Source organism: Elephas maximus, chromosome 2 (assembly GCF_024166365.1).
Source record: "Elephas maximus indicus isolate mEleMax1 chromosome 2, mEleMax1 primary haplotype, whole genome shotgun sequence".
Classification (NCBI taxonomy): Eukaryota; Metazoa; Chordata; class Mammalia; order Proboscidea; family Elephantidae; genus Elephas; species Elephas maximus.
The window spans coordinates 46,492,986-46,505,972 of NC_064820.1; positions in this window are offsets into that span (position 1 = coordinate 46,492,986).

Consider the following 12,987-nt stretch of genomic DNA (forward strand, 5'->3'; position numbering starts at 1 on the left):
TATCAGGTGGCTTTTCTCAACTTCCTTAAAGAGTAAGCAATCATATATAAGATAATGGCGTCAACAAATAATTTCTCTTATTAATTACTTTTTAGATCACTTATATGCTTCAATTCAGTTACAACGCACTTTTACACTGGTTTACATGAGACAGGGAACATGCAGTTGAAATCCCCTGAGTCTTCTTGCTGCCAATGCTGATAGTGCAGTTTAAGAAAAATTAAAATGGTGATGAATGCTTCAATGTCCATTTCCAAAGTATTGTATTTCTTTACATTTTCTATTTTAAAAGTAATATGCATTTATTGTAAAAAAAAAAAAAAGTGTATATTTATATATAATCAACACAGAGGTATTCCCCTTCATAGGAGTCCAGGTATTCCCCTTCATGGGAGTCCCTAGGTGGTACAAAATGGCTAACCAGCTTGGCTGTTAACCAAAAGGTTGATGGTTGGAATCCAACCAAAGGTGCCTCAAAAGAACAACCTGGTGACCAACTTCTGAAAAATCAGCCATTGAAAACCTTATGGAGCTTAACAACTCAGAAAAGGAGGGTGAGAATGATTACACAGCTCAGAGAGTATAATCAATGTCACAGAATTGTACACGTAGAAACTGTTACATGTGCAATTGAATTGGTATATATTTTGCTGTGTATATTCTCAACAACAATGAAAAATAAATTATTTTAAAAAAGCTTTATACAAGATCGGTGATGGTTGCACAACCTGATTGATGTAATCGGTTTTATTGAATTGTTGTCAGGTGCCGACTCATAGCAATCCTATGTACAACAAAATAAAAAACTGCCCAGTTCTGCACCATCATTGCAGTCATTGTTATGCTTCAGCCCAATGTTGGAGCCGATCCATATCTTTGAGGGTCTTCCTCTTTTTCCCTGACCCTCTACTTTACCAAGCATAATGTCCTTCTCCAGGGACTGGATCCCCTCTCGATAACATGTCCAAACTATGTGAAATGAAGTCACATTATTAAATTGTACACCTGAAAAACACTGAATTAGCAAATGTGTTCTTTTTTTTTTTTACAGCAATGAAAAAGAAGCCTTAAAAAAAAGAAAGAAAACTTTATGAAGCACAGTTCTACTCTGACACACATGGGGTCGCCCTAATTCAAAATTGACTTGATGGCAACTGAAAAAAAAAAAAAACTTCCCCTTCTCCTTCATAGCCCTTTCTGCACCACCTCCACCCTTGACCCATTTCCCTCCCCAGAGGTAAGCATGTTAATAGTTTGAAGAGAGAGAAAACAATAGATATAGAACACCATAACACCACATACATTTCTTTTTAACTTGATTCTCTTCCCCTCCTGGTATATCATAGGCATCTTTCCTTACCAGTAAATATAAATCAAGCTCATGCTTTTTTAATGACTTCACAGTGTTTCATAGAATGCTTATAGTGTAATTTACTTATTCATTTCCCTACTGACAAATATTTCAGTTGTTTCCAACATTCCTCAGTTATATAGCCTTCCACAGAGAACATCTTCATATTTTATCTTTAGGTTTCTGCAGGTTTTACTACAGGAGAGAGTCTTAGAAGAGGAATTCCTGCTTCAAAGGATACACGCGTTTAAAATTTTGATAATCTGTTCTGACAGAGATCACAATAGAGGGTCCCGGACAGAGCTGGAGAAAAACGCAGAACAAAATTCTAACCCCCAAAAAAGACCAGACTTACTGGTCTGACAGAGACTGGAGAAACCCTGAGAGTAGGGCCCCCAGACACCCTTTTAACTCAGAAGTCACTCCTGAGGTTCACCCTTCAGCCAAAGAATTAAAAAAAAAAAAAAAATTGCTGTTGAGTCAATTCCACCTCATAGCAACCCTATAGCCAAATGGAAGACTAGCCCATTAAAAAAAAAAAAAAAAAAACAAGACTAAATGGGCATACCACCCCAGGAGCAAGGACAAGAAGGTTGGAGGGGACAGGAAAGCTGGTAATGGGGAACCCAAGGGCAAGAAGAGGAAAGTGCTAACATGTTGTGGGGTTCACAACCAATGTCACAAAACAATATGTGTATTAATTGTTTAATGAGAAACTAATTCACTCTGTAAACCTTCATCTAAAACACAATTTAAAAAATTTAAGAAAGGCCCTGGACACACCTCCTGCACTCTCTTCCCCCTTCCCAAAACCTGGAGGCAACTGTGACCCATGTAGACAAAGGCTGCAAGCCTAGGGGACACAACGAACCTAGATGTCTGAATAATCACATCAAGCATAGCTGCCTATTACCCTGAGTCATACCTCAGATATTTATATGAGAAAAGAATAAATATATCTTCTTTAAGCCACCAGGGGGAAAAAATTATATTCAATTGCCCTTCAAAGAACTGCGGAAATTTATGTTCCTACTACACAATGTATGTGGCTGCTTATTTCTATACCTTCACAAGCATGGGTATTATAAAATGGACTTGCTTGGCTTCTCCCGAAAGCAGATTCTGAGACAAGGATTTGCATACAAGTAGTTTATTTAGGAGGTTTCCCAAGAAGCACTGTGAGGCAGTGGGGGAAGTGAGACAGAAAAAGGGAAGAAAGCCAATAAAGAGTACATTGACTAGCCAGTTACCCATATGGTAGGGTGGCCAACAATTCCCGTTTGTGCAGGACTGAGAAGGCTCCAGGGATGCAGGACACTCAATGCTAAAACCAGGATGGCTCTGAGAAAACTGGGATAAATTAGTAAGCCTACTCTATGGGTCCCTCTGGAGACCTTCTGAGAGGCTATGTGCAACACAACTCAGAATTGTCCCAATGAGAGACAAGGAAGTTGGATGTTTATCCACCAACCCCAACCATCACTGGTGGATAGTTACTCCAAGGCATTATCTTTCAGTTACTCCCCACCTGACCTATGCATGGGCAGGATATGCTCCTGTGGCCAGAAGACATTCCTCTAGAAGAAAGGCACCGGAAGTTGTTGGCATGTCCAAGAAGTGTCTGCAGGCAAATTCTGGGGTCAACCAAGGACACATGGGTGAGGTACCAACACCACCTTATACATTATTATTATTTTTTTTCCCCCAAATCTGAAGGGCAAAAGCATGCAATTTCAATGTCATTTTCATTTGGATTCCCCAGTCAATGGGGAGTTTGGATCTGACCTCATATTTGACATCGAGTCAAATTTTTTAGCATTTTAAGATAAATTTAAAGTAAGCTATGTTCTTAGACTGGGACAAAAACAACTGACTTCAATAATAGAAAAAAAAATTTTTTTCACTCAATTTACCTAGAATATATGTGGAAAGGGGGAGAAGCAGTAGAGGAGCAGGGTCAGCTCTTTCACGTGAACTGAATGTGAGGACCAACCTGACCCGCTGCCATCAAGTCGATTCTATCTCAGAGACCCTAAAGGACAGAGTAGAACTGCCCCATAGGGTTTCCAAGGAGCAGCTGGTACATTTGAACTGCCAGCCTTTTGGTTAGCAGCCTGAACTCTAAACCACTATGCTACCAGGTCTCTAAACTGAATGTGAGAATTGACAATTTAGTCACAGTGTTCTCAGTGCCATGGTCATTGTCACACCTCCCTTTACCTTTAAAGTAGAATTGAAATTCTTGAGTTTTGCACATCAGGTTTTTAAGTTCCCACTGAGTTGTTTTCTGGACGTGAGTCATACATGTCTCCCCTCCAAAACTCTTCCCAGAAGTTCATTTCCTTTCAGGCATGTTTTCAGAATCACACCTAATTCTCCACAAAACTACAAGCTACTGTGTGTGTGTGCTGCCTCGTTTCATTTGTGTTGTCCACTTCTATTTCCTTCAAGTCTCACTCACTGCAGTCTATTTTGGTTTGGATTCTAGCTCACAGGCAAGGGAAGCAGGTATATTTAATGGAACTATCAGGAAAGTCATTACTGAAATCTAACACACTCAAATCCCTGTGTATCTTAAACTCATTCATGACATTGCTTAGCCTAAAAGCTACACTGTAGGGGGCTCACTGTATCATAATAAGAATGGGGTTTGCACATTCAGAAGATAACTAAACTGTAAATTTAAGCTTTTGTTTCTATCACTTCATTAATTAAACTCTCAAATTTTCCAGCTGCCAAAGATCTGTCATTATTAATCTTAGTTTTTTTTTAGTTCTTTTTTTTAGTTCTAGGCCTTCCATTTTACTGTGTTTCTCAGCACAGAAGTTGTGGCCTTTTACCAAGGTTATCCCCCAATCATGATTATAAACTGACAGTATCTAGAATGAGGATATCTTGATAGTTTTATTATTGACTAGGAAGCAATCCATATAGTTCCTGTCTCATAAACTAATTGCTTAGACATTTCCCTGCTAAGTTTTCATCTCAGAACTTGTTCCAGTGTCAGAGTAAATCAACTCTTCATTTTGTAAATAGAGCAGCTGAGATTCCAAGAAGTTAAGTGACTTCCCAAGGTCATACAACAATTTTATGGCTAAGATCAGGACTCCTCACCTTGGGCTTTCTCTTTCATCTACGTTATCTAGCTTTTCCTTCTTCCTTCTCCGAAAAGAAGATAATGTGTCAGGCAATCATATCCCCATCTACCCCTGCTTGGCTCAGAAGTTCTCCTCTGCCTGCACCCTGCCCCATCCTTCAATCATTCAATGTCAGAGAGGATAAGACTAGCTTCATTTTAAGACCGTTTCAGAACATCGACATCCACATGTATAGCATGACTCCCAGTAGTACTCATAGTCTCCACCAGATACTTGTTCCTCACCATGTCCTGTCTGGGTACCTAGGCACCTCTTCATGAATAATGCATGTCTACACAGCACCTAACAACAACAACACTACCCAAGGAAGAAAGGCTTAGAGATCTACTTCTGAAAGCAGCTAACGAAAACCCTATGGATAACAATGGTCCAATCTACCACAGGTCGTGAGGATGGTGCAGCATTGGGCACGTTTGGTTCCACTGCACATGCTGTCACCATGAGTTGACCACCAACTCACTGGCAGCTAACAACAATATAACAACACTACCCAGATGCAAGGCCACTGAGGGCACACACACATCAAAGTTAAATAATTCTTTGCATCCCGCCTCATGCCTATCACCATGCACAGAGTAGTTGTTTCACAAATATTTAACGAGGATGATAATGACAATTCTATGAACAAAAGCAGTTTTTTTTTAATTTAAATTTCACAAGACAAAAAAGTATATATATATATATATATTATACATATATATTGCTTTAATTTTTTTTTATTCTTGAGAATAAGATGAATCATATCTGGAATTGAAAAAATAGCAAGAGATGTTGACTCCCAAATACATGTAAGGAGATCAGACTAGATACAGTGTGTCCATTTGTAATGAGACAGGGGAGTTTCTTGTTTTCTTTTGTTTGTGTGTTTTGTGTTTCTGCTTGTTCCAAAAAACCAAGCCCAGTGTCACTGAGTCAATTCCAACTCATAGCGACCCTACAGGACAGAGTAGAACTGCCCCATAGAGTTTCCAAGGAGCACCTGGTGGATCTGAACTGCCGACCCTCTGATTAGCAGCTGTGGCACTTAACCACTACGCCACCGGGGTTTCCTTCTGATTGTTTAAAAAATGTTAGAGCAACCAAATTACAGACCTGCAGAAATGGATTTGCATTTAGAGAACTGACAATTTTAGTAGACCTCTGATGTGAAATCTCTTTATTCAATATACTTCCCCCAAGATGGCAAAGGCCCTGAACCTGAAGTCAAATTCTGCAACATTTTGGGCAACTGATGAAAGACAAGGGTGACTTCCTATTCTATGGTTGCAGATCAACAGAGCACTAAACACAGGAGGACACTTGTATGGGTTATTGAACAAGAGGGCCAGGGAAAGCCGAGTCACATTTTCAATCTTGCCACTGCTTTGGGAAGGTGTTAAGAAGCTTGAAATTCAGTCTAAAGTCTCTCCTTTAAGGTATACATGGAAACCATTGAAGTAAGTGGTGAAGAGAAAGGAAACAGAACTTAAAAGAAAACAAAGAGGAGCTTTTAGCTAAACAAAGCAAAGAGGTATTGTGTGTTTTGTTTTTTTGTTTTTGTTTGTTGTTACTGATCTACACAATTGGAAGGTAAGCAATGGTTTTCCATTTCTATCAGACCAAGACGGTACGAACTGCCACAGGGCAATCGGGAATTTTGTAGGCAAGCAAGGAACCATTTTAGAAGCACAGAATATCTTGAGAAGTTGACAAGGTATTGTAAATGCCCACAACTAGAACTTTACATAAAGGAAGCAGTTTGAGCTGCCACCTGGTAGACTGGTACAATGAGAACAGAAGCATGCATATCTGAGTGTGCACAAAACTCCCAAAGTGAAAATGTTAGCCTGAATTTGTAATCCAAGTCTTCTTCTGCTGCCCTAAAAGAACGTTAATAGGAAGAGTCCATTGTTTCAGAAGTTCTCCAGGTGATAGGATCTGGACAGAACTCCTCCTGGCAGTACATAGGAGTAATTCACTCAGTATGCCCAAAACCATCAGAGCCTCTTCCATTTGCAGGACAGACATTTGGACTTTGGAGGACTTAAAATTACCATTTTGAAAGTTGCCAACAAAAATCAATGCGCTTGAGGAACTAAACTCAACTACAGAGCATGTGGCACCAGAGAAGGATATTGATGCAGAAAGGCACTGACACTGATACCTGTTTCATCTGTTACGCAGCAAAAAGCTAGAATGAATGAGGGGCAGGGAACTGTCCCAGAAACTATTGATCAACATGACTCTATGTTATTGAGGAGAAAGCAAAAAATAGGTTCATATTTGCAAAGACTTAGAAACACAGGTACACACACATATAGTAAATGTTGTGGACTGAATTGGTCCCTCAAAAATTTGTATCAATCTGGCTAGGCCATGGTTCCCAGCATTGTGCGATTGTCCACCATTTTGTCATCTGATGTGATTTTCCTGTGTGTTGTAAATCCTATCTCTATGATGTTGATGAGATGGGGTTAGCAGCAGCAGTTACGTTAATGAGGCAGGATTCAACATACAAGATTGGATTGTGTCTTGAGCCAATCTCTTTTGAGATATAAAAGACAGAAGTGAGCAGAGAGACAGGGGGACCTCATACCACCAGTGCCGGGAGGAAGGCATGTCCTTTGGACCCGGAGGTCCTGCGCAGAGAAGCTCCCAGTCCAGGGGAAGGCTAATGACAAGGACCTTCCTGCAGAGCCAACAGAGAAAGCCTTCCCCTGGAGCTTTGGATTTCTAGCCTGTTAGACTATGAGAGAATAAACTTCTGTTTGTTGAAGCCATCCACTTGTGGTATTTCTGTTACAGCAGCACTAGATAACTAAGTTAATGAGAAAGTATAAAGCAAGGAATTCTTGTTTTCCTACCTGAATAGAGTTGATTCGATCTGGCCCAATTCCATATAAGAACAAGTACCAAAATGACAATTTTCAGCATTCCTTCTGTAAGGTCTTGCCGAAAAATGAAATCGTCTGAGGCAGCAACCACTTTTCTATGCAAGAAAGATCTCAGGACCCCACGGTCAACATGAGACATTGAATTGATCATACTCTTATATTCTGATTTAAATTCTTTCTGGAAGTTGGAAGAGCATAAAGCATTTTTTTTAATATTATGAATCTATGAACATTAAACATGACACAAGGGCAAGAAAAAGTATTTAATTCTGACTCCATACCTGGACTTGAAGAAGAACAGTAATCAATATGGAAATTATGTGGAATTTGTAAACCATGTCATTTTTCTACAGAACCAGACTTCAAGTTCTAAAGGCCAAAAACTATGTCCTTGGACCACAAAAAAACTCAGTATAAACAGCCTGGAATATGTTTACGTTCTTAGGGCAGGATTCTGAGTTTTCCCCTTTATTTTGTTATGTTATTCCCTGCATTTTATATACGTTATCTTCTGGCTACTAGTCAGATAAGAGTCAAGCATTTCTATAAGAAATATATAAATATATATATGTATGTACATATATATATATTTTTTTAACTGTTCTCAACAGTTCTGAGTCAATGTCCAGTCCAGGTTACCAGGAACAGATTACCCAATAAGCAAGGTACACACAGGCTTACTAGTGCTTACTTACTCATCCGTGGTGCACAGTTCCACCACATCAAATATGTGGTAAAACCCATGTGAAATTGTGCACCACAGATTAGTAAGTAAACACAAGTAAACTCGTCCATACCTTGCTTAATGTAAGCTCACGGGTACCTTGCTTACCAGTTAATCCACCCCTGCAGGATACCTATGTGTCACGTGGTATGATTTTAAGAAATACAATCCTAAAATACAACAGAAAATTACACCTTTGAACCCTGTGCTTTGTGTCTTCAGGAGTCACTGATTAGAATACAAACACTCTTGTCAGGCCTATCATCTTAAGACTTATAAGGCTTTATTTGGCCACTAGCAGAGAGCAAAGCTCTGTGGGACTGGTTTGGGATGGTGTGAAGTAGAGGTCAAAGGTGCTGAAGAGAATCAAGGGCAAATTTTGTTTCATAACACTCAATCTAACCTAAGGTTAAGATCTCCTAAGTATAAATTTCAAGGAAAATAAAGTTAGGAATATAATCTGACTATCTGTACAAAATTTTTTTTTTTTTTTATCTGTACAAAGTCACAAATAGAGGTCAGAAACAGGACCATGAACAAAAGAAATCTGACTCCAAAAAGCACTGAGGAGGCTCCAAAGTGTAAACTGACTAAAACAATGGAAAATCAAGGATCGGGATGTAATGGATTGGGGGCCAAGGACATGTTGCTAGCGAGCAGGCTACAAGGAGCCATGTCTGCTCCATGCCTTGATCTAAGCTTGCCATGAACTCCTACCTACTCAGCCAGCCTCCTCCTTCACTCTGCTTTGCCAGTCTCAGCAACCATCTGGTTTTTGCTCTCATTGGCATCAGAATGGGACAGATAAGGCACTTATCTGTTGTCTGTCACCTAGAATATACCCAAAAACTGTTGCTTTGGTTTCCTTCCCCCTTTTTAGCTATAAAACCAGAACCAAGAATCAAATAGATTTTCCAATTAAGGATTAGAACGAATCCACACATGATCAAATACTAAAAATATTTTTGGACAGTAGAGAATTGGGACTATATCTACATAGTTTACTTACAAACCTTTGAGGGCTGGGACCTTAAAACCACCTCATCAGTGATTCTTGAAGAAGTAGGAGAAGTTTGGAAAAAAAACTCCCTTATGATGCTAACATGCTCCTGATTAGCCCCCAAAGCCACTTACACTCCAGGGAAAAAATTGCAGCTTTCCCGAACCTTCTTCCCACATCTAAAGAAACTGAGTTGCTTTTCACTGAGGCAACTGGTAGCTGCTGTCCCATGGGAAAGCTTCTTTTCAAAAACACGCAATGTGATTCCATGTCAAATTCGGAAATGCTGCATGTGCTAAAACAAGTCAGAAATATCTGGCCAGATTATGAAAAAAAAGAAAAAAGAAAACTTGTGGGCAGCCAACCAGAGACCGATTTGGCTAGGAAGGATGTCAGGGGGATTTCCAAAGTCTCCTAATTGAAGGACAGTGATAGTGGTTACAAATATTCCAGCTGTGAATTAGTGAAGAGACTCCCCCAATGGCAGGAACTATAATGTTTTGAAAGGAAAAGGAAGCTTCAGGACTATGAAAAAAGATACTAGACAGTACCTTACCACTACTGATTCTGCCATGAGGGAAAAAGGGAACAAAGGGTGCTTTAGAGAAAACCACCTCACCACAAACACCAAAACTCTCCTCCTGACAAGGCCTTACCACAGATGTTGTTCAGATCTCTGAAGAAGGGTTTCTGACGGTTTAGCTCTCTACTGTATTATAAAGCATTCTTCTAAGGTTTATACTTTCTCTAGGCACAGCATCTGATAATGATGGAGCAGAGTCCAATTTAGTCAAAGGAAGGACTGTTCACAAGGGTGTGAATTTGTTAGAGCCTGGACAAATCACAAAAAGTACAGGCTAAACTACCATCAAAGACAGGAACCATAGACCCACAGTTTTCCAATTCTGACTTCAATTTTGAGGCACGGCTTCATCATGCAGAGCTCCCTTTCTGATGTGTCCATGTACCAGACAGAAAGAGAAAAGAGAATCATATGGTCCTATCATTATCACAGATGCTTTCTTTTATCTGTGTGAAAACTTCTGTGTGAAGTTCCTGATTGCTCAGAGAAAATTCACAACCAAGTGTTGCCCCACAATGCTATGTGGCTTTTTTAAAGAACAGGAAGTTCTGGTGCCCGTATCTGGGAGTGGCAACACACCCAAGCCTCTCAATGTTAGCCACAGCAGCTACGGTTGCTAACAGTCGTGACCACCAGAGGAAATGTGCAATGAGGCTACCAGTCATCAGCCATCGAGGAAGAAAAAAAGGAAGGACGAAGAGCACACATGGCACAGAGAGAAAGTAGATGCTATGGCAGGGTGAAGCTTAGACCTGGGAGGGAAGGAAATATATCACCAGACAAGACCAGAGGGAGCAAAAGGGTCTGGAATTCTCCTTCAGCTGATGAACCCAAGCAAAGCTATAAACTTGCTGGAACCCATGGGTCATCACAAAATTGAATATGTATTGTCCTAGCTGATCTTGTTAGCTTCCCCCAATGCACAACAGGATGGACCATTGTGACCCATATGGTTTTCAGTGGGCGCTTTTCAGGAGTAGATATTCCTTCTTAGTCTATCTTAGCATCATAGCAACCACAAGCCTCCAGTGATAGACAAGTGGTGGCTGTGCTTGAGGGGCAATGCCCGTGAATTGAACCCCCATCTCCCACACGGAAGGTGAGAATTCTACCCCTAAACCACCGCTGTCTCTATTTTCCTAGCAGATGGGGAAATATAATAATGATATTTGAAATGTCTTCCTCAGCAATAAAATTTGGTATATTTAAACAATATTCATAGTCTGCATGTTTATTATAAGCATCCTTAAGCAACTGAATTTTCTCTCAAAAGCTCTGTAAGACAAGACAAGCAGATTCTCTAAACTATAGGTCTTTTGGAGAAGATGCTGAGCTTGCCTACCCCATGTGTGGCCATACGCAGAGGGCATCCTTTGGATGGTTACACCTCACTGGTTTCTAATATTTGGGTCAGGAAATCAGCTAAATGGAGGTCTCTTTAGCAAACTAGACCTTATCCTTTTACAGAAAAAAAGAAAAGCACCTTAGCAATATGCCCATGAATGGAAGATGCAGAAAAAAAAATAAAAAAGCAGGCCCTGAGCTGCCATTATCTTGGCTTCTGTATTCTTTAGCCACCTATTTCTTCTATCCAGTGAGGGGCAGTGCTGATTTTTCTTTCCAAAGCTTGAAAACAAAGCTAACATATCTTCCAATATCCTGCATTATGTACTGTGATTGAGTATATGGGCCTGTAGGTTTAAGACATTCCTCCCAGACTTCTGAGGTTCAGAGCGGGCCTGCATACCTCCTGTATACTATTTTAAGGATTTTAGGAGGTGGGGCAGTGTTTCGGGGGTGAATTACTTACTCACTTACAGAGTGCTTTGGTCATTATCTCACAGCTCAGCCCGGTCTGAGTTTGTCCTCCCTTTGCCTAGACCCCTGGTAGTTCCAGAACTCAGAGACGAGGATGTGAAAGACAGCTTGAGAAACATGATGTTAGGACAACTGGGATGGAGAGGGTTGTTCTATTTGACAGGAATTATGAAGTTAAAATCAAACTAGAAGCAGCCTATGACACATTAAAGATGACTGGGAATTCTTTGACACTCTTCCTTTTGAGAAGTGGGCTCTATTTCCCTTCCCTTGAAGCTGGACTGGCAGGTAAGTGCTTTGATGAAAAAAGTGTGACAGAAATGACACTGCTAGCTCTGGCCTTAAATCTAAGAGTACTGGCAGTTTCCAACTTAATCCCTGAGACCTCTGAGCCAGTGTTAGAAGTCTGCCTAACCTGCTGGAGAGGCCATATGGAGAGGCCTTGAGTCTACATGGAGAAGGGAAGGGGCCAATTCAGGCCCTCTTTGCATCTGTCCCCATCAAACCATCGGGCATGTGAGCAAGCCATCATGAACCCACCAGAGCAGCCTGGCCACCAACTGAATTCCACCAAATGGATACCAGGTGGAGCAGGACAAGCACCCCGCTAAGCCCTGCCTGAATTCCTAACCAAGAAAGTTGTGAGATATAATAAAATGGCTGTTATTTTAAATTCTCAAGTTTTGAGGTGATTTATAGCAGCAATGAATAAACAATATACAGCTGAGAAGAGTACATAGTCTCAAAAACAAAATTCCCAAGTATGGAAAACTTCATACATTTCAAATTTTAGTGATCACTTAAAAAGTAGGTTATAATTTGATTAAGTCTGTCTGTTCCGTAATATGTACACAGGGAAGAGAAAAGCTAGGGAGAAAATTAAGGAACCTCTTGCCTGTTGGCATGGCTTTCAAATAGAGATGTTATGTAATAAGTATGCTTCTGAAAGTTGTATGTAAAATTGGATCATTGTAAACCTTTGCAACAAATACTTATTGAGTCACTGCTACAGACCAGTCACTGTGTTAACCACGGATTGTAATAATTATCAAAATATAATTTTTGCCCTCGAGAATCTTGCTCTGTAATGTACTATTGGCTAATTAATTAAATTTTTTAATTTGGTTTAAGTAAGGGGTTGGCAAACTTTTTCTGTAAAGGGCCAGATAGTAAATATTTCAAGCTTAGTGGGTCAAATCCGCCATAGTAGTGCAAAAAGCATCTTTAGACAATATGTAAACAAATCAGCGTGACTGAGTTCCAATAATAAAATTTGAATTTCATGTAACTGATACATCATGAAATATTACTCTTTTTATTTTTTCTCAACCATTTGAAAATATGAAAATGATTCTTAGCTCAAAGGTTATAAAATCACTCTTAGCTAAATTTGACCCACAGGCCATAGTTTGCCATCCCCCAGTTTAAATCATGATCAGATGGGTCTCGAGCAGGTGGAGCATGTAGAAAAATAAAAGAT